Below are 25,528 nucleotides of genomic sequence, written 5' to 3' on the forward strand. Positions count from 1 at the left end.
TCGTCAACCTTCTGAGCTTCACGAATTTGATGAGTCAACAATGGTTTGGCCTTTAATTCGGCTATTAACACATTGTCGGGTAGAATAGACAAGTGTACATTCATAGCTCGTAAAGCAAACAGTGATTTTCGGCTTAAGGCGTCCGCAACCACATTAGCCTTTCCCGGGTGATAATCAATGACAAGCTCATAATCTTTTAACAACTCGAGCCAACGTCTTTATCGCAGATTTAAGTCTCTTTGAGTCATCAAATATTTGAGACTTTTGTGATCCGAATACACATGGCACTTCTCACCAAATAAGTAATGTCGCCATATCTTTAAGGCGAATACGATGGCAGCCAATTCAAGATCATGGGTCGGATAATTTTTCTCATGTGGCTTTAATTGTCTCGACGCATAGGCCACAATTCGACCCTCTTGCATCAATACGCAACCTAACCCAAGTAGGGAAGCGCCACTATAGATGACAAACTCTTTGCCGATTTCGGTTGTACTAGTAATGGAGCTTAGTCAAATGAGTTTTCAATTGGTCAAAACTTTTCCGACACTTTTCCGTCCATTCAAACTTGACATCTTTTCAAGCGGTTTCGTCATGGGTGTGGCTATCATCGAGAATCCTTTTACAAACCGTCGGTAGTAAGCAAGTCCCAAAAAGCTCGAACCTCGTTAATATTTCTGAGGCTTCCAGTTAAGTATGGCTGAAATTTTACTCGGGTCGACTCGAATACCTGATGCAGATACCACATGGCCTAAGAAGCTAACCTCGCTAACCGTAACTCACACTTGCTTGAACTTAGCATATAACCGCTTATCCCGTAAAATTTGCAACACTAATCTCGGTGCTCCGCATGTTCGGTCTCATCTCTTGAATAGACCAAGATGTCGTCAATGAACACAACTACGAACCGATTCAAATACGGTCTGAAGATCCGATTCATCAAATCCATAAATACCGCAGGGGCATTAGTGAGCCCAAACGGCATCACTAAGAACTCGTAGTGACCATATCTCGTTCTGAAGGCAGTTTTGGGTATGTCCGAATCTCGGATTCCCAACTGATAATAGCCCGATCTCAAATCTATTTTGAGAACACCGAGGCTCCTTCAGCTTGATCGAACAAATCGTCGATACGTGATAGCGGATATTTGTTCTTTATTGTCACTTTATTAAGTCGACGATAGTCGATGCACAACCTCATGGTTCCGTCTTTCTTTTTCACAAACAACACTGGTGCACCCCAAGGTGAAAAACTCGGGCAAGCAAAACCTCTATCCACCAACTCTTGCAACTGAGCTTTCAACTCCTTTAATTCCGTTGGTGCCATACGACACGGAGCTATTGAAATCGGTGTGGTCCTGTGTACAAGCTCAATGCCAAACTCTATCTCCGAACAGTGGCAAACCGGTAATTCTTGGGAAAAACATCCGGTATTCACAAACCACCGTGCAGATTCGGTTTTATTTCTAACTCCTTATCATCAAGTACATACGCAAGGTATGCTTCGCACCCTTTCTTACATATTTTTGGGCCAACATTGATGATATTACAGCTTGGCAACCCTTTAAGTCCGTAGACTCAACTCGGATCATCTCGTTATTTGCGCACCTCAAATCAATAGTCTTGCTTTTGCAATTCACAACTGCATCATGCACGGTCAACCAATCCAACCCAAGAATAACGTCAAATTCATCAGATGGCAAAAGCATCAAGTCCGCCGGAAAACAGGAACCTCGAATTACTAGGGGACATTTCTTACACACTTTGTCGACCAACATGTAACGACCCAAGGGATTTGACACCCGAATTACGAACTCAGTAGACTCAATAGGTAAAGTCTTACTGGATGCTAAGGTTTCGTATATATAAGAATGAGTAGAACTAGGGTCAATCAAAGCAATCACATTAGTATCAAAGAGAGTGAAAGTACAGGTAATAACATCTGGCGAGGAAGCATCCTCGCGTGCGCGTATAGCATAAGCCCTAGCAGGAGCGCGAGCCTCGGATCTAGTCGTAACATCTCTAGATCCTCTCTGACCACCACTAGCATTGCCCGTGTTTCTAGATGGTCTACCTCGAGCAGTGGTAGCACCCGGTTTCCCATTCTGATCTACATTCTGTTCAGACAACCTCGGGCAATCTTTAATGAAGTGGTCAACTGATCCGCACTTGTAACAGGAGCGGTCACGGAATCTACAACTTCCAGAATGCCATTTGCGACAATACTGGCACTTCGTTCTCTCTCGTCGATCATTCTTACCACTGGCGATCGAAGTGACTCGTGTGGTCACAGGGGGTCGATCGCGATCTCGTCTAGAAAAGCCTGAAGTGTCTCTAGACCGGCCTAAGCCATCTCTAAATTTCTTTAATGACTATGGGAAGGGCTTCCCCGAAGACCTCTTACGAAACTCCTTTGCTCCCACTTCAGCTTTTCTTTTCTCCATACTGAGCTCCTCGGCTTTGCACGCTCGCTCGACAAGAGCCACAAACTCTCGGATTTCCAAAATGCCAACATACAGCTTTATCTCATCATTCAGTCCATCTTCGAAGCGTTTACACATCACAGCTTCTGAAGAAATGCATTCTCGCGCGTACCGGCTAAGCCTCACAAATTTTCGTTCATAGTCGGTAACCGACATGGAACCTTGTTTAAGTTCGAGAAATTCCTTCCGTTTTTGATCCATAAATCTCTGACTGATATACTTTTTCCGAAACTCAGTTTGGAAAAACTCCCAAGTTACTTGCTCTTGGGGCACAACAGAAGTCAGAGTACTCCACCAATAGTAGGCAGAATCACGTAGCAAGGAGATAGTACACTTTAGGCATTCATCGGGTGTACAAGATAGCTCATCGAGTACCCGGATCGTGTTGTCCAACCAAAATTCAGCTTGCTCGGCATCGTCGCTATCCGTAGCTTTAAATTCAGTAGCCCCATGTTTTCGGATTCGCCCATCGGGGCTTATTCGACCTTATTTGGTCAGTTACCGGAGGCATTGTAGGTGCGGGGGTCGTATTAGTCGGGAATGGAGGTTGTGGAACAGCCGTGTTAGTTCGAATGTATTGGTTGAACCAATCATTCATCACGCTATAAAAGGCTTGCCTAGCCTCATCATTCGGATTGCTAGCAATAGGTTGAGAGTCCACCGGAGCTGTCCCTTGTGTGGGAGCAGGCGCTACACTCTCAAGATCATCAGCTACCGCTCGGTCGGGATCGGGATCCATTACTATAAATAAACACATATTCAAACGTCAGAAATCACCACACTATCAAATAATCACATAAAATGGCATGTATAGCTAGACCCAAACGCATTACGGTAGTCCTAGAATCGACTAAACCTGGCTCTGATACCAATAAAATTGTAACACCCCGTAGCCGAGTCCGTTACGGAATCGAACACAAGGTGCACACAGACTTAACTATTTTCACAAATCCATTTAGAATTTTCTGATGTTGGTTCTTGCATCACTGTCGCCTTAAAAATCATATCTTGAGTTTCAAAGCTCGAAAATTAGTTTCGTAATTTTTCCTGAAACTAGACTCATATGTCCATCTATAGATTTTTTCTAGAATTTTGGTCGAGCCAATTAGTACAGTTTATTAGTTAAAGTCTCCCTATCCTGTGGTTCGACTACACTGACCTTTGTGCGTTACGAATTGAATATCTCCTTGTACAGGGCTTTAATACTGATGCCGTTTGTTTCTATAGAAACTAGACTCAGAGAGGAATCTATACATATATGGCATGTCTCCTAATTATCTTTGGTTAATTTACAATGAATTTCCAAATTCGAAACAGGGATCGAAACCGTTCGCCCTGTTTCACGAGAACTTTAATATCTCTTAACATGTAACTCCTATGACCGTTTCGTTTCTTCCATATGAAAGTAGACTCATCAAGGTTCATTTACACATATATCAATATTCACGACACATCCATAATTCATTTTCGTTACTAAGGCTCAAACACAAAAATATTTATCAAACCTTTACAATTTCGGCTCAATAGCCACACACACAAGGAGCATGATTTCAATATAATTCAAGTAGGGTCATTATCAAGACTTACCTAGGATGTCGTCGAACGATTTCATGGCTATTCGACCACTTTTTCCTTCCCTTTGTCGGATCTAGTTCCCCTTTGCTCTTGAGCTTAATTTAACAAATAAATCGATTTAATCATTTGAGCATCGAAAGAGGAATTCAAGGTACTTAGTCAATATATATACTCATTAGGCATTAAAGTCGCATATGTACGAAATCATGAATCGAACTCAACACATTAGTTAATATTCCTCTTTGCCGAATTTTCTAAGCCAAGAATAGGCATCAATATGCTTGCCTCTAACCGAATGCATGCACACCAATTTTCCTTCATGTGGCCGAATATGCATGTCCATGTTGAGGCCAATTATACACTTAATACCACACAAAAACAGCATACATTTTACTAACTAACGCATTACATAACGTAGCTCAATACACATCTCTCATTTACTTCATAACCGAAACATCATCACAAGCAAATATACATTTGAAATAGTATATATGTCATACCAATACATCATGTGCAAACATATATTCATGTAGGTGCAAGGGCCGATTCTCAAGTGGCTTATATCCAAATATATACACATATCCAAAGCTTAAATCTTACTTACCATGCAACATGCATGAATCATACTTATGGATATACCATGGCCGAATACACCACAACACCATACTGTTTCAGTTTGGTCATGGTTAAACAAAGAACTTAGTATCTCATTCAAAGGTGCTAAAAGAAAATCTAAGAGTCCTCAACCCCCCCATCACATGTATCATTATCAAGCTTGATATTTAGCATGCAATGGCATTAACACCACATCCACCTTGGCCGAATGTCATTCCCATGACATAGCAAGGATTTGAACCATGGGCTAACAAGAACATCAAGCTAGCAACTAAAAACATGCATGAATCTCATGGCACAACCTCAAACATACCTTAATCTTGATGCAAGTATAGCCAAACCTCTTCCTAATCCTCTTCCAAACCAAACATGAAGCAAAATTCCTTCCTTCCTCTAGTATTTTCGGTCAAGAGAGAAAAATGGATGAGCAAAAATTTTTTTTCTTTTCTTTTCTTCCATGCACGGCAATGGGGGGGGTTCACTCACACACACATTTTTTTTCTTTCTTTATTACCCATACTTATTTGTTTATTGTTTCTCCCTAATGCACCAACAGAACATGTTTCATGACATGTTTAGCCCATACTCCCTTGTCATGGCGGCCATCACTTGTAAAAGAGGGTATTTGACATGCAAGGCCATTGTTTTGCATGCATGCTTTAATTAGTCATCACACATTCCCCATCATACTTTCAAAGTTTTCTACTAGGTCCTTTCTAGTGAAATTCACATTTATAACTCTAAATTAAAGCATCAAAAATGTCACACATGAGTTAACACATATTATAGGCAATAAAATAAATATTAAATTATTTTTATGCCTCGGTTTTGTGGTCCCGAAACCACATTCCGACTAGGGTCGTTTTAAGGCTGTCACATTCTTACACTGTCAACACTTGATACCGATGTAGCATGAGCTTTAGGACATGAGTATTGTTTTCCACGATCTCTAATTGAATGTTTGATTGAAACATTTGGACAAGTGAACGGATCACTGAATTTCTTTGACGAAGATTGATATGGCTTGTTCATTGACCTTTTTCTCAAGTCTCTAGCCTCTGAATCTACTTTTCTCTCTTTTCTTTGCTAAGCTCCTCAACTTTGCAAGCTCTATCAACCAAGACAACAATTTTTTTTAATTCTAGAATTCTGACTAGAAGATTAATGTCCACGTTCAACCCATCAACAAACCGCTTACTAATTCGTGATATTTACGATAAGTTTTAAATAATTTATAAATAATCGTTCTTGAAACCAACTATTATCACGATGAAGGCAAGTGTACCTATCGAACAGTAGTATAGCTTTACCAAGACCGGATTGTCGAACCCAAAGGAACCAAGAGTACTAGTAATTACTTTCTTTTTATTATCTAGCCTAAAAATTAAGGGATTTGTTTATCAAAACTAATTAACTAAACTAAGGGTGCAGAGAAAGAAAGTTGGGGAAAATACTTTTAGAAAATTCGATTGATTAAGACAATACCCCAAGAAAAATCCACCTAGACTTCACTTGTTATTTGACTCTGAATCAGACAATTTATTCATTTGACTTAATCCGCAAAAATCCCTAAGTTATATTATTATCTCTCTCGAGACTAATAACATCTAACCCAGGTTGATTAATTGTAATCTCTTTCTAATTAACGCCCTAGTGATGCATTAACTCAATCTATGGATCCCCTTATTAGGTTTCACCCTAATCCGGCAAAATCTTGTCACCCTATCTCTAGGCGTGCAATCAACTCCGCTTAATTATGACAAATTTAATCTTAGACAGGGACTTTTGCTCCTGTGAATAAGCACATTAACTCGAATCAATATTCCTGGAATATTAAAACAAGAATTAAGAACACATAATTAAGAACAAATCAAATATTTATCATATAATTCAGATAATAATAAAAAGATCTGTCTTAGGTTTCATTCCCCTTAGGTATTTAGGGGGTTTAATTCATAATTATAAAAGAAAACATCTCAGAAGAATAATGAATACAAAACATAAAGAAAAACCAAAAACTCCTGAATGGAAATTGAAGGGAGATCTTCAGTCTTGATGAATAATCCTGCTTCTGGGATGGATCAATTGACTTTCTTCGAGTAATTCCTTGCTTCCTACTCCATGTGTCCTCCTAAGTGCCTCCTCAGGTGTTTATATAGGCTTTAGAATGCCTAAGAGCCCTCAAAAGTGGCCTTTTCCGAAGAGGACTATACTTGGGCTCGACAGGGACACGCCCGTGTGCGATTGCTCCAAACCGTGGTCAAGACTGTTAAATAGGCACGGGCGTGTGGTCTACCCGTGTAAGTCGTGCTACGATCCTGCCAAATGGACACAGCCGTGCGGCTTACCTGTGTGAGGAAGTCCAGGCCGTGTTGATTTCCCATGTGGGTCCATTTTCTCTATTTTCGACCCGTTTCTCGTTATTTTTTCCCTTCTATGCTCTCCTAAGTATAAAATATGAAATTAAAGGATTAGGAGCATCAAATTCACCAAATCTAAGGATAATTGATCCAAAAAATGTGTTAATCATGGGATAGTAATATGTATAAATTATGGTTTATCAAATACCCCTACACTTAAGCATTTGCTTGTCCTCAAGCAAAATCTTCAACTCACAATCAAAATAAATTTTTCTCAATTTATAATCCCTATCAATAATATCTCAAAATAATCCATAAGTAATCATACATTGAAATTTCAACTAAAAGTACATCAAAGTTTCAAACATTCCAAGTTGAGCATTTTATCATGAAAACATAGGTGTCCCCCCTCATCTAAGTAATCACCTTTGATCAAAATATCACAGAGTTTAACATCCTCACTAAAGATTCAGTCAAATCACTCGAGGTGTTTAATGACATCAAATAAAGCACTCAACAATCAATATGAAAAGTTATTACCATAGGATTGCATGAAAATCAAATCTCCACCACTATAAATTGAGATGAAACGTCAATCAAAAGGTCTTTAGAGGGTTGTAACGTGGCTTTCGTTAGGGGGTGTGGTCATAAGCTGAAAGAAAAGGTTAGAATCAAATTGAATTGAAAAATTACCTAACTAGAAAAATAACTAATCATCAATTGAATACATATGAGCTTCTTCTCAGAATATGGAATTAAACACTTAAGCTCAAAAACAAAAATCGCTATAAATGTATGTATGTATGCATGTATGTATGTATGTATGTATGCATGTATGTATGTATGTATGTATATATGTATGTATTATTATTATTATTATTATTATTATTTTAAGAACAAGTCAAATAATAAAAGCTATCTATCAAATATAAAACATAGTTAAGCAATTTATTCAAATCAAATCTTGACAAAAATAGGGATCAAATTAATATAGGGGATTTCAACAATAATGGGTTATGGGTTAATGTGGAGGATGGATCAATGAATGGGTTGTTAGGCTCAAGGGGGTTCACTAAAAGGTAATTATGAAGGTAGGCTTTTATGGAGTGAGTGGGTTAAACCTAAGTGCCTTTATCATTTTGACATATCAAATCAAATGGTGTGGTCTTGACATCCATAATCAAGCAAGTTCTAGAATAACAATTCAATATTGACGCAGTCAAAGCAACAATAAAAGTGAGCATGAAAGAAATAGATGCTCTAAAGGCTCAAGCTCTCACAAAAATTATGGCTTTTTGATGTTTAAACCTGTGAATTTTAATTCAAGATAATACCTAAACTTAGGGAAACAACCTAAAAATTTTTAATTCTTAAAAATCAACTTATCATGCTTGATTCTCTAATTCCTTAAAGTTTAAACAATCGATGCATGAATGCCTATATTTTAATTCAAGACATATCAATAAAAATCATAAATTAATCAAAATTCATTCTAATAATGATATGAGAAGATCACATGAGAATAAAAATTCAGGGATTTTTCTGATCATGATATAAGTAATCCCCCCACACTTAAGATGTACATTGCCCTCAATGTACAAAGGTAGATATACTGAAAAATAGAGATATAAAATCATAAGATAGGGAGAAAAGTGAAACTTCCTGAATTTTTGGACGAAATCCTTGAATTGGAGAGCGAGAATTGAAGATAAAACTAAAGGAAAGGCATGATTTTGAGGGATAACTGAGAATGCACCACTTGTGAAAGGGAATTAAGGGAATAATTCGATTATAATCATTAAGATAAGCCGAGTTTATAAAATAAAAATCAGTTTTCAAATAAATTGAAATAAAAGTAAAAATAAAAATAATGAGTTTTTTTTAAAAAAAGTACGGCTGTGTGGTCCCACATGGGTCTTACACGGCTGTGACACACGTCCGTGAGGTTCATATTTTCCCGTGTTTATTGTGAAATGAGTACTCATTACACGGCATGAGGACACGCCTGTGTGTCTAGGCCGTGTGGTCATATTGTCATATCGCACGATCGTGTGCGATGTGGTTCGCTTCTCCAACGCCTGTGGGTTTCGCACACGCCCGTGTTCTTTTGACAGTGTCGACCATAGGTGGTGGGCACGGGCGTGTCGTACACCCGTGTTAATTTGGCAGTCTTGCCCACGGCCATGTCGCACAGCCGTGGCAACTTATTAAATCCCGTGTTTGGGAAAAAAATTGCTCTATTTTCACATGGCCGTATTGCACGGCCGTGCTACCTCCCGTGGTGTGAGCAAGGCCTTAGGCATGCCCGTTTGCCTAGCCGTGTGCACCTCTGTCAAATGTCAAAAATTCCTGCAGGTAAACTATGAACGGGATAAGAAAAAGATAAATCCTATTTAGTGAGGTTAGTGCTTGGGTTGCTTCCCAAGAAGCACTTATTTAGAGTCTAAGCTCGACTCTACCTAGTGGGTAAATTTAGAGTGGTTCGTGGAGCCGTAGCTCCTCTCTATCAAGTTTAAAATTCTCACCGTTGTAAGGTTTGAGATGATGTCCATTTACTTTGAAAGTACCTTGTGATGGGTGACTTACCTCTGCGGTGCCATATGGGAAGACAGTTTTGACTGCGAACGGACCTGACCATCATGATTTAAGTTTCCCAGGGAACAATTTGAGCCTCGATTTATATAACAGTACAAGATCTCCGACTTCAAATTTTTTATTTTGTCTCAAACGAGCATCATGGCGGTGTTTCGTTGCTTCCTTATATAGTCGTGAATTTTCATATGCATTGGTTCGCCACTCATCTAACTCATTTAACTGCATCAACCTATTTTTACCTGTAAGTTTGGGATCAAAGTTTAGAAATTTTATAGCCTAGAATGCTTTGTGTTCTAACTCAAATGGTAGATGACAACTTTTTCCATAAACAAGTCTATAAGATGATATCCCTATGGAGGTCTTAAAAGCAGTTCTATAAGCCCATAAAATGTCATCTACTTTCATTGCCTAATCTGTCCTGTTTAATTCCACAGTCTTTTCTAGGATACGTTTAAGCTCTCGATTTGCCACTTCGACTTGTCCACTAGTTTGAGGGTGGTAAGGGGTAGCTATTCTGTGGTGAATTCCGTATTTCTTAAGGGTCTTGTCAAATTGGACGTTACAAAAATGAATACCCCCGTCGCTGATGATTGCTCTAGGTGCTTCAAATCAAGAGAAAAGTTTCTTAAGGAAATGTACTACTACTCTAGCATCATTAGTAGGTAGAGCTTGGGCTTCAACCCATTTAGACATATAATCGATAGCTACTAAGATGTATTTACTCCCAAATGAACTAGGAAATGGACCCATGAAGTCGATACCCCAAATGTCAAATATTTCACATGAAAGCATATATGTCTGAGGCATTTCATCGCGTTTGGAGATATTTCCTGTCCTTTGGCATTTGTCACAAGAAGTAACATACCTGTTGGCATCTTTGAATAGAGTGGGCCAATAAAAACCTGATTCGAGTATTTTATGTGCGGTCTTATTCCCACTGTAATGTCCTCCAGTTGGTCCTAAGTGGCAGTGTTCCAAGATCTTTAATGCTTCTATCCTTGTAACGCATCGCCTAATGACTTGATCTACACATATATGAAAAAGGAAAGGGTTTTCCCAAAAGTAGTTTTTCACATCAGTAAAGAATCGCTTCTTTTGCTGATGTGTGAACCCTTTTAGGATAATGTTGGGGGCTAAAAAATTTGCAATGTCAGCAAACCAAGGTACCCCAGATTCAGATATAGCAAAAAATTGTTCTTCAGGGAATGAATCATTTATTTCAATTTCATCTAGCTCTTTGGTACTTGAATTTTTAAGCCTAGAAAGGTGGTCAGCCACGAGATTTTCAGCTCCTTTGTTATCCTTGATTTCCATATCAAATTCCTGCAATAATAAAATTCATCAGATGAGTCGAGGTTTTGCATCAGTCTTAGTTAAAAGGTAGCGAAGAGCAGAATGGTCAGTATAAATGACAACTTTAGACAATATTAGATATGACCTAAATTTATCGAATGCAAAAACCACAGCTAGCAGCTCTTTCTCCGTGGTGGTGTAGTTTTCTTGTGCGGCTTTCAAAGTTTTGCTAGCATAATAGATAGGTTGAAAATGCTTATCTCTTCGCTATCCCAAAACTGTACCTATTGCAAAATCACTTCCATCGCACATTAGTTCAAAAGGTGAATTCCAATCAGGTGCAATTATAATTGGAGCTTTAGTCAATTTAACCTTTAAAGTATTAAATGCTTCTAAACATTCCTGATCAAAATTAAAAGGAATATCTTTTTCTAGTAATTTAGTCAAAGGCTTAGCTATTTTAGAAAAGTCTTTAATAAATCTTCTATAAAACCCGGCATGTCCTAGAAAACTTCTAATAGCCTTTACTGAATTAGGGGGAGGCAATTTCTCAATGGCTTCAATTTTAGCTTTATCAACCTCAATCCCTTTACTAGAAGTTTTATGTCTTAACACAATACCTTCTTGAACCATAAAGTGACATTTTTCCTAGTTAAGCACGAGATTTGTTTCCTTACATCTTATTAGAACTCGATTTAAATTTTTAAGGCAAAGATGGAAAGAGTTACCGAAAACTGAGAAATCATCCATAAATACCTCCATGATGTCTTCTACGAGTTCGTCAAAAATGACCATCATGCAACGCTGAAAAGTAGCAGGAGCATTACATAATCCAAAAAGGCATTCTACAATAAGCAAAGTACCATATAGACATGTAAATGTCATCTTTTCTTGATCTTCAGGAGCTATTGGGATTTGAAAATAGCCAGAGAGTCCGTCTAAGAAGCAGTAGTACATGTGCGCTGATAATCTTTCCAACATTTGGTCAATGAATGGAAGGGGAAAGTGATCTTTTTTTGTGGCATCATTTAGCTTCCTATAATCAATGCAAACTCTCCAATCTGTGACTGTCCTTGTTGGGATTAATTCATTCTTCTTGTTGGCTACAACAGTCATGCCTCCCTTCTTAGGAACAACCTGCACTGGACTTACCCTTGAACTGTCAGAAATAGGATAAATAATTCCAGCATCTAGGAGTTTAATTACCTCAGTTTTAATGACTTCCTTCATGTTGGGGTTTAGTCGTCTTTGGGCTTGCACACATGGTTTATATTCATCTTCCATTAAAATTTTATGGGTGCAAAAAGAATGGCTGATCCCTTTAATGTCAGAAATTTTCCAAGCTATGACGCTTTTATGCTCTCTTAATACTTGGAGTAATTCTTCCTTCTCCTTGGGTTGTAAGTTAGATGCAATAATTACCGGTAATATAGAATTATTTCCATGGAATGCTTATTCCAAGTGATTCGGTAATTGTTTAAGTTTCAATTTGGGGGGTTCTTCAATAGAGGGTTTTGCTTAAGTTCATCGTTCACCTTAATACCCTCATATTCCACTGGTTTTAGGGAGGTTTCATTGGATGTTAGTTTGGTTCCTATCTCAGAATCATCGCCCACCCCCTCTCCTTGGGTAAGACACAGTTCCATCGTGTTTTTATGTACGAATTCCTGAAAAGAATCTTGAGTAGCATGATCAATAGAGTCAATAAAATAACATGAGTCATCTTGTTCCCTAGAAAATCTCATGGCATCATAAATTTTAAAAATGATCTCTTCGTCACCTACTCTAAGTACCAATTTACCATCACCCACATCAATAACAGCCCTAGCGGTGGCTAAAAAGGGACAACCTAAGATTAAAGGCACTTCAACATCCTTATCCATGTCAAGCACAACGAAATCAATAAGGAATATAAATTTATCTACTTTTACAAGTACGTCCTCTTTAATTCTCCTAGGATATTTAACAGATCTATCAGCTAATTGAATGCTCATCCTAGTGGGTTTGGGTTCTCCAAGACCAAGTTGTTTAAACATTTCATATGGCATCAAATTAATGCTAGCGCATAAATCAGCTTGTTCCTTATCAACATTCAGATTACCAATTAAACAGGGAATAGTAAAACTTCCTGGATCTTTCAGTTTGGTTGGTAGTTTATTTTGGAGTATGGCTGAGCATTCCTCATTAAGTTCCACTGTAGATAGGTCTTCAAACTTCTTTTTGTTTGTTAGAAGCTCATTTAAAAATTTTGCATATGTAGGCATCTGTGATATAGCTTCAACAAAAGGTAAGTTAATGTGCAGTTGTTTAAAAAGTTCAAGAAATTTACCGAATTGTGCATCCATGCGGTCTTTCTTCAATTTTGCTGGATATGGGATTGGCGGTTTTTATTCCTTTGGCATTGGATTATCATTTTTTTCAGATTTTTCCTCCTCTTCTTTGCTTCTTTCAGCTTCTTGTGGTGGCTTCTTTTCTGATTTAGCTAACACCTTCCCACTCCTTAGTGTAACTGCTTTCACATGCTCTTTTGGATTTGGTTCGGTGTTACTAGGTAGATTTCCTGTTGGTCATTCAGATATTAATTTAACGAGCTGGCCTATCTGAGTTTCGAGCCCTTGGATCAATGCTTGTTGATTCTTAAGTGCTATCTCGGTGTTCTAAAAATGAGTTTTTGACACTAAAATGAATTTTGTTAGCATCTCCTCAAGGTTCGACTTTTTCTCTTGCTGGTAAGGTTGTTGGAAGCCTGGAGGTGGTGGTGGTTTCTAATTCCCTTAGCCTCCCCATGAGAAATTTGGGTGGTTCCTCCATCCTGCATTGTAAGTGTTACTATAAGGATTATTTTGAGGTCGAGGATTATTACCCATATAATTTAATTGCTCGTTTTCATATTGTGGCCATAGGGTGGGTATTCTGAATTACTTAATCCTCCTCTACTTGCATCACATTACATTACTGGGTGAACCTGTGAAGAACCAAGAAAACTGTTAATTTTTCTATTCAAAAGTTCTACCTGGTTAGAGAGCATGGTGACCGAATCAACGTTAAAAACGTCGGCTGTTTTCGTTGGCTTTGTTCTCATGACTTGCCACTGATAATTATTCCGTGACATCTCTTCTATAAATTCATAAGCATCCTCAGGTGTCTTATTATTGATAGTTCCACCAGCAGCTGCGTCAATCATCTGTCTAGTCGAAGGATTCATGCTATTGTGAAACGTTTGAACCTGTAGCCAAAGTGGTAACCCATGGTGAGGGCACCTTCTCAAAAGGTCCTTGTATCTCACCCATGCATCATGAAGTGTTTCTAAATCCATCTACACAAAAGAAGAGATATCGTTACATAATTTGGCTGTTTTAGCCGGTAGAAAATATTTTAATAAAAATTTTTTGGTTATTTGTTCCCAAGTAGTGATTGACCCTTGTGGTAACGAGTTCAACCACTATTTAGCTTTGTTCCTCAATGAAAAAGGGAATAACTAAAGGCGAATGGCATCATCAGAAATGCCATTGATTTTAAATGTATCGCAAAACTCTAGAAAATTTTCCAAGTGGTTGTTTGGATCCTCATCCTACAAACCATCAAACTGAACAAATTGATGTATCATTTGAATTGTGGTAGGTTTCAGTTCAAAATTATTTGCAGCAACAGCAGGCCTAACTATACTTGACTCAGTTCTTGTTAAAGTAGGTTTAGCATAATCATACATAGTGCGTGGAGTAGGATTCTAATTTACTGGATCAGCGGCAATCGCAGGAGGTAGCGGATTTTCCTGGTTTTCAGCCATCTCCTCAGTTGTGGTTGAAGTATTATCCTCTTGCTCTTCCTCTGTGTATCTTAAGCTTCGCCTTATTTCCCTTCGGTTTCTGTGAACTGTGTGATCGATCTCACTATCAAACAGTAATGGTCCCGACGGGTTTCTTCTAGTCATACACTATAAAAACCTTCCAGGAGCGAATAAAATAAAAATTAGAAAAAAAATAAAAATTTAAATTGAAAATAAAGTAAAATGGATGAAGTAATAAAAATTGAGTGCTCCTAATATCTTAGTTCCCCGGCAACGGCACCAAAAACTTGATTCATGATATTTGCAATAAGTTTTAAATAATTTATAAATGATCGTTCTTGAAACCAAGTATTATCACGATGAAGGCAAGTGTACCTATCGAACGGTACTATAGCTTTACCAAGACCGGATTATTGAACCCAAAGGAACCAAGAGTACTAGTAATTACTTTCTTTTTATTATCTAGCCTAAAAATTAAGGGATTTTTTTATCAAAACTAATTACCTAAACTAAGGGTGCAAAGAAAGAAAGTTGGGGAAAATACTTTTAGAAAATTCGATTGATTAAGACAATACCCAAGGAAAAATCCACCTAGACTTCACTTGTTATTTAACTCTGAATCAGACGATTTATTCATTTGACTTGATCCGTAAAAATCCCTAAGTTATATTATTATCTCTCTTGAGACTAATAACGTCTAACCCCAGGTTGATTAATTGAAATCTCTTTCTAATTAACGCCCTAGTGTTGCATTAACTCGATCTATAGATGCCCTTATTAGGTTTCACCTTAATCCGGCAAAATCATGTCACCCTATCTCTAGGCGTGCAATCAACTCCGCTTAATACAGGGACTTTTGCTTCTCTAAATAAGCGCATTAACTTGAATAAATATTCCTAGAATATTAAGACAAGAATTAAGAACACGTAATTAAGAACAAATCAAATACTTATCATATAATTTAGATAATAATAACAATATCTGTCTTAGGTTTCATTCCCCTTAGGTATTTAGGGGGTTTAGTTCATAATTATAAAAGAAAACATCTCAGAAGAATAATGAATACAAAACATAAAGAAAAACCAAAAACTCCTGAATGGAAATTGAAGGGAGATCTTCAGTCTTGATGAATAATCCGGCTTCTGAGATGGATCAATCGACTTTCTTCGAGTAATTCCTTACTTCCTACTTCGTGCGTCCTCCTAAGTTCCTCCTCAGGTGTTTAAATAGGCTTTAGAATGCCTAAGAGCCCTCAAAAGTGGCCTTTTCCAAATAGGACTATACTTGGGCTCGATAAGGACACGCCTATGTGCGATTGCTCCAGACCGTGGTCAAGGCTGTTAAATAGGCACGAGCGTGTAGTCTACCCGTGTAAGCCGTGCTTCGATCCTGCCAAATGGACACGGTCGTGTGGTTTACCCGTGTGAGGAAGTCCAGGCCATGTTGATTTCCCATGTGGGTCCATTTTCTCCATTTTCGCCCCGTTTCTCACTCTTTTTGCCCTCCTATGCTCTCCTAAGTATAAAATATGAAATTAAAGGATTAGGAGCATCGAATTCACCAAATCTAAGGGAATTTCATCCAAAAAATGTGTTAAGCATGGGATAGTAATATGTATAAATTATGGTTTATCACTTACACATGATTTCTTCAGTAGAAACTACTCCCGAGCATGCTTACTCAGCCGCACAAATTCTCTTTTATACTCAGTCACAGTCATTCGGCCTTGTTTCAATTCTAGAAACTCTTTGTGCTTTTGATCGAGAAACCGCTTGCTTATATATTTCTTCTGGAACTCATTCTGAAAGAATTCCCAGGTAACCCTTTCTCTCGGTACCACAGATACTAATGTGTTCCACCACTGATACGCAGTGTCCCTCAATAATGATATAGCATATTTAGCTTGTTCAGGATCATCATCTACAGTAGCTCTGAAGTCTTCAGCCTCGTGTTTTCGAATCTTATCAACTAGAGGCTTATTCAGTCGTTAAAGTTCTATAACTTGAGAAGCTACGGGAACAGGTTGGGGATTAGGTAGGGGTGGAGGTTGTTGAGTTACCGGATTTGTCTAGACATATTGTGTGAACCACTCGTTCATCATTTGGAAAAAGGCTTCTTTAGCCTCTCCTCCGTGACTACTTGACATAGGTCTAGAATCGGACGGTGCTGTCCCTTGAGCAGGAGCTGGCGTATTACTCTCTACATCATCAGCTACAACTTGATCGGGATCCATTTATTATACAAAAACACATTTTAAACTTGCCAGGAGTCATCACACTATCACAGTTTATATATGGCATGTATAGCTAGACTCTTACACACGCTACGTTAGTCCGAGAATTGACTAAACTGTAGCTCTGATACCAACAAATGTAACACCCCTCACACATATTCAACGCCGAATAGGGTTATGGAGCATTACCGGACTTATCATACATTAAACATACATTTCATATACAACTTAAACAATTCATACACATTTCAATCAAAAACAAACATATTGTCCCTAATACGAGCCTACAAGGCCCAAAACATGCATTGGGAGTGGTTCGGGACTAAACCGATGACTTTGAAAAATCATAGAGCACTTAGAAAATTTTTCTCAAAACAGGAGACATACGCCCGTGTAGCTAGCCCGTGTGCCTGGCCTTGTGCTAGGCCGTGCCAAACATGTAGGGTATACTGACTTATGCCACATAGCCAAGTCACATGCTCGTGTGTGAGGCCGTTTGGAGCACACTAACTTGATTTTAGTTTCAGCATTAGGTGACACTCGGCCGTGTATCACACACGGCTGAGACACACGTCCGTGTCTCTGCCCGTGTGGACAAAAATAGGCTATTTACCAAGCCATTTTGCCACCCAAACTTGCATGTACCTACACCACAATTCAAAGGCACCAACACAAGGCATAAATAAGCATTAATCAACCTCAACCAAGTATCATTTATACCATTTCAATACCAACAATATACAAGACACACACTATACTAATTTTCCATCCAATACATACCAATCTTTCTCTTCTTAAATCATCAAAACGACCGTTTACAAATATGCATCATTTGATCTAAACTTTCAAGCATTTCAGCCATTCAAAACTTAGCTATTAGATATCTATAATACTAACTATCCACAAGCATAACATGTCCAACTTTCAAAACATCACACAAGCCACATACACATATATAAATACGTGATTCAAACATACCAAAATATAAACATTTACAAGCCATTTCAAATGGCACAACACATTACTAAAATGACCAAAGTCCCTATACATGCCATATACTCAAAACATAGATTTCAAAAGTACCCAATTGATAGATTGATAGTGTGGTGAAGTTTCCAAAGATCCCTAAATCTGAGATAGCTTTGAAGTCACTATAAAACATGGAAAAATAATCAAAGTAAGCTTTATAGCTTAGTAAGCTCGTATGAAATAAACTCAGTCTTAACATAAATATAAAAACCCTCAATTTAAACATATCAACATGTAATTCATTTAACTAACAAACCTTTCACATTTTCAATCATAATCTTATATATGAACTTCACAACTTCTTCGATTTAAGATTATACAATTCATGTACATACTTATACCATCTTGTATCAATCTCATACACAATCACGTCTTTCATTTACCCATTGAACCATTCGAAATACTATCGGATACTTGGAAATCTCGCACATTAAGTGCCAATATCATGGCCCGAAGCCAACTCAATCTCATATCACATATACTGCTCACACTGGAGCTATCAATAGGCCTACTCACACAAGCTGTCAGTCGAGACATAGCTACACAATGCTGCTCGCACAAGCTGTCAAGTATCTGCAACACATGTCGATATACTCAGCCACCTGTAGGACGTACAGGACCAGCACCCGGATCACATAATCATATTAATCTCCTAATGACATGTCACTTGTATCCAAATCTATTCTTAAGGTTTAACCGAAATTTCAAATGTTGAAACGTCGTTACATCATTGTCGAACATATCCGTAGTCTCATAATCACAATTTATGCAATATTAAGACATTTAAAATACATTTATAATGAAATTTATCACATACGAACTTACCTTGGATGTGAAAATGATGAAATGAGTCAATCAATTAAGTACTTTATTTTTCCCCCGTTTTGAATCTAGATTTTATTTTTCTTGATCTATATAATATCAAATTCAGCTTATTTAATTAGCTCTCTATTCAATTTAGTCCAAAATTTACTTTAAGGAATTTTTACACAATTGCCCGTAACAGTCCATATTTTTCATTTCTTTCACATTTAAACCACAAAGTTTCCACATTTTACAATTTGATCCCTAATTTTGCATTTTCACTAAAAATCACGTTATAAAACTTGTAGAACTATCATCAAACATTCATAATCTATCATTAAACATCAAAAGACACATGTCTTCATCAATGGCAACATCCAAAATCTTTAACAGTTTTGCAAAATAGTCCTTGGGCTAGCTAGACCTAGCTGCAACGATCTCAAAAACGTAGAAATCATTAAAAACGAGACAAAATTTACTCATCAATTGAGCTTTCAAAGCAGCCGAACCCTAGCTCATTCCCATGGCTTTTAATCTTTAATAATTCAGTGGAAGAAACTAAGAAAGATGATAGCCTTATGCATTATGTCATTATTTTACTATGTTATTTCATAAATTACCAAACTAACCTTAAGCATATAACATTAAAATCCACCTAACACATGTCCAAAAGTGTCCAGTCAAATTCTAAATGGTCTAATTGCCATTTAAGGCCACCATAATTAAAAACCTTAGCAATTTAACACCTTTTTACTACTAGCATGCAAATTTTGCACTTATTGCAATTTAGCCCCCTTTTTGTCAAATTAAACATTCAAATAATGAAATTTTTTAACAAAATTTTCACACAACCATACTATCATGCTGTAGTCATTAGAATAATAATAAAATTAATGTTTTGACTTTAGATTTGTGGTCCCGAAACCACTCTTCTGATTTGACTAAAAGCAGGCTGTTACAACAACACATGTGGGATCACAACCTATCGGGATGCTCCGAAGAGCTATAACGGGAAGCTTGCAAGAACTATATACAGGAAGCTTGAAAGGGCTATAAGACACTCTTTCATGCTGTGGTGTGTCTGCAACATATGCAAGACCACAACCATTTCAGGAAAAACTTGTATCAATCGAATTTCATCTATTCTAATGGGACTTAACAATTCTCGGGCATGTCGGATATATAATTATTTTCATGTGCATAAAAAATTTATAATTCACATTTACAAAATTTAATTCAAACATGAAAATATACACAATTTAGTTATACGAACTTACCTCAACACTTGCTCGTGTATGAAAATCTACTAATCCAAAACTTTTTCTTTTCCTCGATCTAACTTCATATTTGAATTATCCGGTTCTATACGAGTAAATTTAACTTAATTTAATAAAATTCATATTCAATTCAATCAATTTCACATTTATTTAATAAAATCCATATTCAATTCAATCAATTTCACATTTTAGGCAAAAGTACCATTTTGCCCCTATATTTTTCATTAATTCCAATTTCTTCCTTAGGCTCGGAAAATGAAATTCATGCAATTTAATACTTATTCCAAGCTACCCTAATTTTTCATATAACATAGGTCATGGATTTCACAAAAATCAAATTTTTTTTCCATGAATTTTACATTTTTACAATTTAGTCCCTAAATCACAATTTCATCAAAATTTTCTTTACAAAAGTTGTTTATCTATCAAGAAACTTTCAATTTCTACCATAAATTTTAAAATTTCAACATATTCATCCATGGAAAAATTTCAATACCTTGATAACTTTACAAATTGATCCCTAAAGTAAATAGATTAAGTTATTACGATCTCAAAAATATGAAAATTACCAAAAACGAGACAATATTACTTACCCAATTAGGCTTGCTTGATTTCCTTTCTCTTTCCTAGGGTTTCCATAGAAATTTTGGGGAAGATGATGATATGAAATTATTTTATTCATTTAATTAACTTATCATCCATTAATTTTTCAACTTTCCAATTTAGTCCTTTTCTTTTTCTAATTTTCCATGGATGAATCATCATAAATATCTACTAAATTTTCTTAATGGTCTAATTACCATATACGGACCTCAAATTTTGAATTCCATAGCTATTGGATACTTCTAGCTATTAGAATTCAACTTTTGCATTTCATGCAATTTGGTCCTTTCTATAATTAAACATGTAATTGGTAAATTTTTCTTATCAAAATTTTTATACGTCTTTCCTATCATAGTATAGATCATGCAATAATATTAAAAAAAATTTCCTTTCTAACTGAAATTTGTGGTCTCGAAACTACTATTTTGATTTCACTGATTACATCATCGAAGTGATCTAGTAAAGACATTCTTTTGCTTAGCCATTCATTAATCAAATCAACTTTACTTAGTAATCCAATTACAACATTATTAATGTAAAGTTTTGAGAAAAATAGTTAAGGCTTAAAAAAACTTTTCAAAACTTTAAGTATTTTGCAAAGCAGTGGAAAACATTATTAAAAAGAATAGTTTTCTAAACTAATTAGCATGGAATTAATAGAGTATTAACTATCATGCTTAAAAATTTATATGCTAAATAATCCCAAACCATAATTATAAAAGAAATAAATAAAATTCACAACCCGATAAACAAACCAATAAAACAATTAAGGAAATCTTTAATGGAAACTTTTAAATAATAAGGAAAAATGAGGTGCTAGTCCGAGGTTCATTTGATGCCATTCCAAGTCCTAGTTTTCTACGTTACTTGAGAGGTAAGGAAAAAGGGAGTGAGCTTATGACTTCTCAATGTGAGTCTAATTTTTAAACCATGATATATAATTGTTCAAACAATAAAGCATTAAATTTATAACATCATTGCAAATTAAGCATAGTGTAAGAAACATTTAGTGAATCAATGCATGTACAGGTTATGATCATGATGCAATGCAATTATAATTTTAAGTTCCCACCTATCCATCCTCTCCGCCTTCAAGTATCGCTCGACACTTTAAAACACATATCAATAACTGACTATCCCGAATTTCCCGGTAGCGATGGTTGTTTACTTGTCATTCATGACAATGACTTTTACTACAATAACTTACCATCTTGAGTTGCTCGATTTCAATTGCCTTTTTAAACTATCATCCCGGTTAACCCCATTTTGATGACATTGTCTCCTACTTTGTGCAACGCTGACTTTCAATGTGGACTTCATTTCCACTTTCTCCTACGGAACTCCCCTATCCTCCATACCGGATTTCAAGTCATTATGCATATAAACTCAACATATCATGTTATTTATCAACAATTGGGACGATGGAAATGTGCAAGTGTACACAATCGCAACAAGTAATAAAGTGACAAGTAAATGTCGAGTTATCGTACCCACAAGGACTGTGAAAAGGATTATTTATGAATGCAATTTAAAACTCTTTGTTGAAGAAAAATATTTTGTTTAAAGAGGGTGATTAAAAACTTAAGAAAATTAAAATAAATAAGAAATGAAGTAAAAGAAAGTTCTAATGCACGATTCAAAATAAGATTTAATCAAGATGATATAATTGTGTTGGATTAATTACATTTCTCATCTTAGAATTATTAAACTTATGTTTATATTGTTACGAATAAAATCATGGCAACCTAGTAATTTTCTAACTTATGAACATACTTACATACCAAAATCCATTCATCTCTTGACATAGCCCTATGTTAATTCAACCGACTAAACATATTCTAGTAAGCAAACATGTTATTACACATACATACTCATTAAAATAAACTAATCTCTTGCATATCCTTATGTCAATTCAAACGATTAATTGAATCTAACAAGCATATAAAAGACTATGTGAGGTAACAAGGTATCCCTACCTTGAAACAGTTTAATTACAATAATCTTGCAAGTTATGCAAGGCAATAATATCGCCAGATACATTACTAATTTAACCTTCAATTACCTTAGAAGACTAAACATGCACTAATCAAGTACTGTGTCAATTAATTACAATTTCAATCCGTTTAAGTAATTAATTAGTTAGTTACCTCACAATAGTAACACAAGAATAACTTAGGCATGATTTTACTTAATCAAGCATTTTATCGAGGCCTATAACCACATAAACACAATTTTAACAATTTAAGAAGATGAAATGCAATCAACCCAACACAAATTTAATTCAAGCTAAGATGATTAAATTAACCATTCCAACAACGTGAATACTCCTAGATATGTTCATCATAACAACAACAAAAATTAAAGAGATAGGGAACAAGAATCAAATCCGGTGGTTTTCCGAGGCTTGACTTGGTTGCTCCGTTCTTCCTTCTTGTTGTCCTCACCGATCAAGGCTTCAATGAACACTCAATTGCTACTCCAAAATGGTTGAAGAACACCCATTTTCCAAGGGAAAAAATCAGCACAAGAGCAAGGGAATTGAAATGGAAAAAATGAGAGAAAAAGAATCAGAGAGGAGAGAAGTGTTGTGAAATGAATGAAGAATGAATGAGATGCTTTGAATGATCAGCCAAGGGGGGGCTTTTATAGCTGAGTGTAGTAGCTGAAATTTGCTAAAAATAGTAGCCAAAGAGCGATCCCTTGGCCGGCCACCTATGTGGCAAAGTTGAAGCTTTCAACTTTGCTAAAAATGGCTTGGGGCAAATCCAAAAATCCACCAATTGTGGAGGGGTTTGAATGCAACTTTGACAAGACTTCAAGGGCTTCTTTGCAAGCTTAATTAATCAGATAATAAACTGATTTTGGTCAGAATGTGGCCGGTTTTGGGCTGCCCATTCTTTTCCCGGTTCATTTCAATCGGTTCGATTCAACTGGACCACTTTTTCCATAATTAATTAATATTAATTTATTTAGCCCAAATTAAATTGGGCATAAATTAAAATTAATTATATTATGAATTAATACACATAATTGGACCGTCTTAGGCTGGAAATTAATTCGCCTTGATACTTCAAATTGCTTCTCGGTTTTGTGCTTCAAGCAGTATCTGCCGAGTCATTTTTCGCCCTTTGTGCAATTCTGTCGAAAATAACCAAAATTACTCAAAATTAATTATAAAATTAACTAAAATTCATCATGTTCATATTTTAAGTATAATTTAATTATTTTATAAAAATTAATTATTTTTTGACAAGAATTTAATCGAAATGATATGATTTTAAGCTAAAAAGGGTATGTAAAAATGCGTAAATTTTCGTGTTTCCACACCCCCAAACTTAATTCATTGCTTGTCCCGAGTAATGCACAAAATTTAAAAAGAATTTCTCAGAAACACCTTTGAAAAACTCCTTCAAACAACATTTTTCCCAAAATTATGAATTTAACATACTTATGCTCAAAGGCAAGAAATTTGATAGTTACATATTGTTCAAATTAATCTCAACAACTATTATGATAGCAGAAATTAGACTAAATGCTTCCTAATAAAGTCATGTTAAACCTTACCAGTGTGATTTTATTCCCTTTTATTCAAGATTAAGCTACAATCATTAAGTTTAACTTATGTCTTCATATGTTGTACGTAGCAATTTCTCTCCATTAATGTAGGTAGCATTGGAACTTTTGAATCAATAGGTCTTTAACAAGGTTGTAACATGGCTGGGCTTAAGGGTAGGTAAAAGATAGATAATTTTAGGCTTTTAAACCCTAGACTCAACTTGTATCGGACCTTCGAAATAATCACCTTCAATACACCAACTTTCTTTGCTTTCGTATGCTCTTTTGTACATTCTCTTTTAGGTACATATGCTTTTTTTTTCAATCTACACGAGCATTTTCCCGAATGTACAAAAATTTTAAGAGCATTTTATACTTCTTTTCAACTCCCCCCAAACTTATTTTCAACGAATACTTGGAATAGTACCGAGTCTAGTGTTTGGGACAATTTTGAGATAGTTAAGAGAGAAGTGATGGCTAAATTTGCAAGGGTTCAAATAAAATTAGGCCATATAGTCTCAAAGTTGGGTTTCAAAGGATAAAAATTTCATCATGGTTGGCTTCAAAGGCTCAAACGGTCCAAACAAAAGTTGCCTAAATTATTTCCAACATTCCATGCTTCCTAGGATTTCACCTCAAGAAACTACTATGTCAATTCTAAAGACTTAAACTTTCATGCATGCCTAACTTTCGTAAGGAACTAAAATTTTATGGTGTGATTTGCATGCTTTATTAAAAATACATTTATATCATTATGAAGCTAACATAGCAATTCATTGAAATAATCAAACTTTATTCATACTAAAGTTTAGCATACTTAACAAAATTTCAAATTATTGAACAAAATATATCCTAATCATAATTAACAGAAAAAGTTATTCTGAGTGGGAATAATTCAAATTTTCGGTCCCCCCAACTTAAAATGAACAATGTCCTCATTTTTTAAAGTGAATAGATACTATACACCAGGTAGGATTCTAGAAAAGAGGAGGTGAGTCAATTTGACTGCTTAAGTACCAAGCTCTTTTCTAAATCCAATTTGAATACGTGCCATAAAGTCTTTGTAGTTGCTCTCTTTCAAAGTGAAGCCTTTCTCTGGATGCATCTGTTGATTTTTGAAGATACTCTCGTATCTTGCCTTGGCTTCTTCACAATGGAATTTGTTTTGCCTTTCATCAATTTGGGCACAAGCACGAGTTCTCTTGCGAGGCATGATTAACCTGAACAAAAGATGGGAAAATTTATTTTCTCAAAAATTTAATTCACAAAATTTATTAACAATTCAGTAAACTAAAAAATTAAATAATTGAATAAAATTAA

At 36.1% G+C, this 25,528-nt stretch overlaps 1 non-coding gene across 1 annotated transcript; it reads left to right on the top strand.

The window, feature by feature from the left end:
* Positions 1 to 14,162: 14,162 nt before the first annotated feature.
* Positions 14,163 to 14,269, top strand: LOC128290816 (small nucleolar RNA R71). Its single transcript, XR_008280601.1, has one exon. It is a non-coding gene; the product is annotated as a small nucleolar RNA R71 (small nucleolar RNA).
* The last annotated feature ends 11,259 nt before the right edge of the window (positions 14,270 to 25,528 follow it).

This window comes from Gossypium arboreum, chromosome 3 (assembly GCF_025698485.1).
Source record: "Gossypium arboreum isolate Shixiya-1 chromosome 3, ASM2569848v2, whole genome shotgun sequence".
Classification (NCBI taxonomy): Eukaryota; Viridiplantae; Streptophyta; class Magnoliopsida; order Malvales; family Malvaceae; genus Gossypium; species Gossypium arboreum.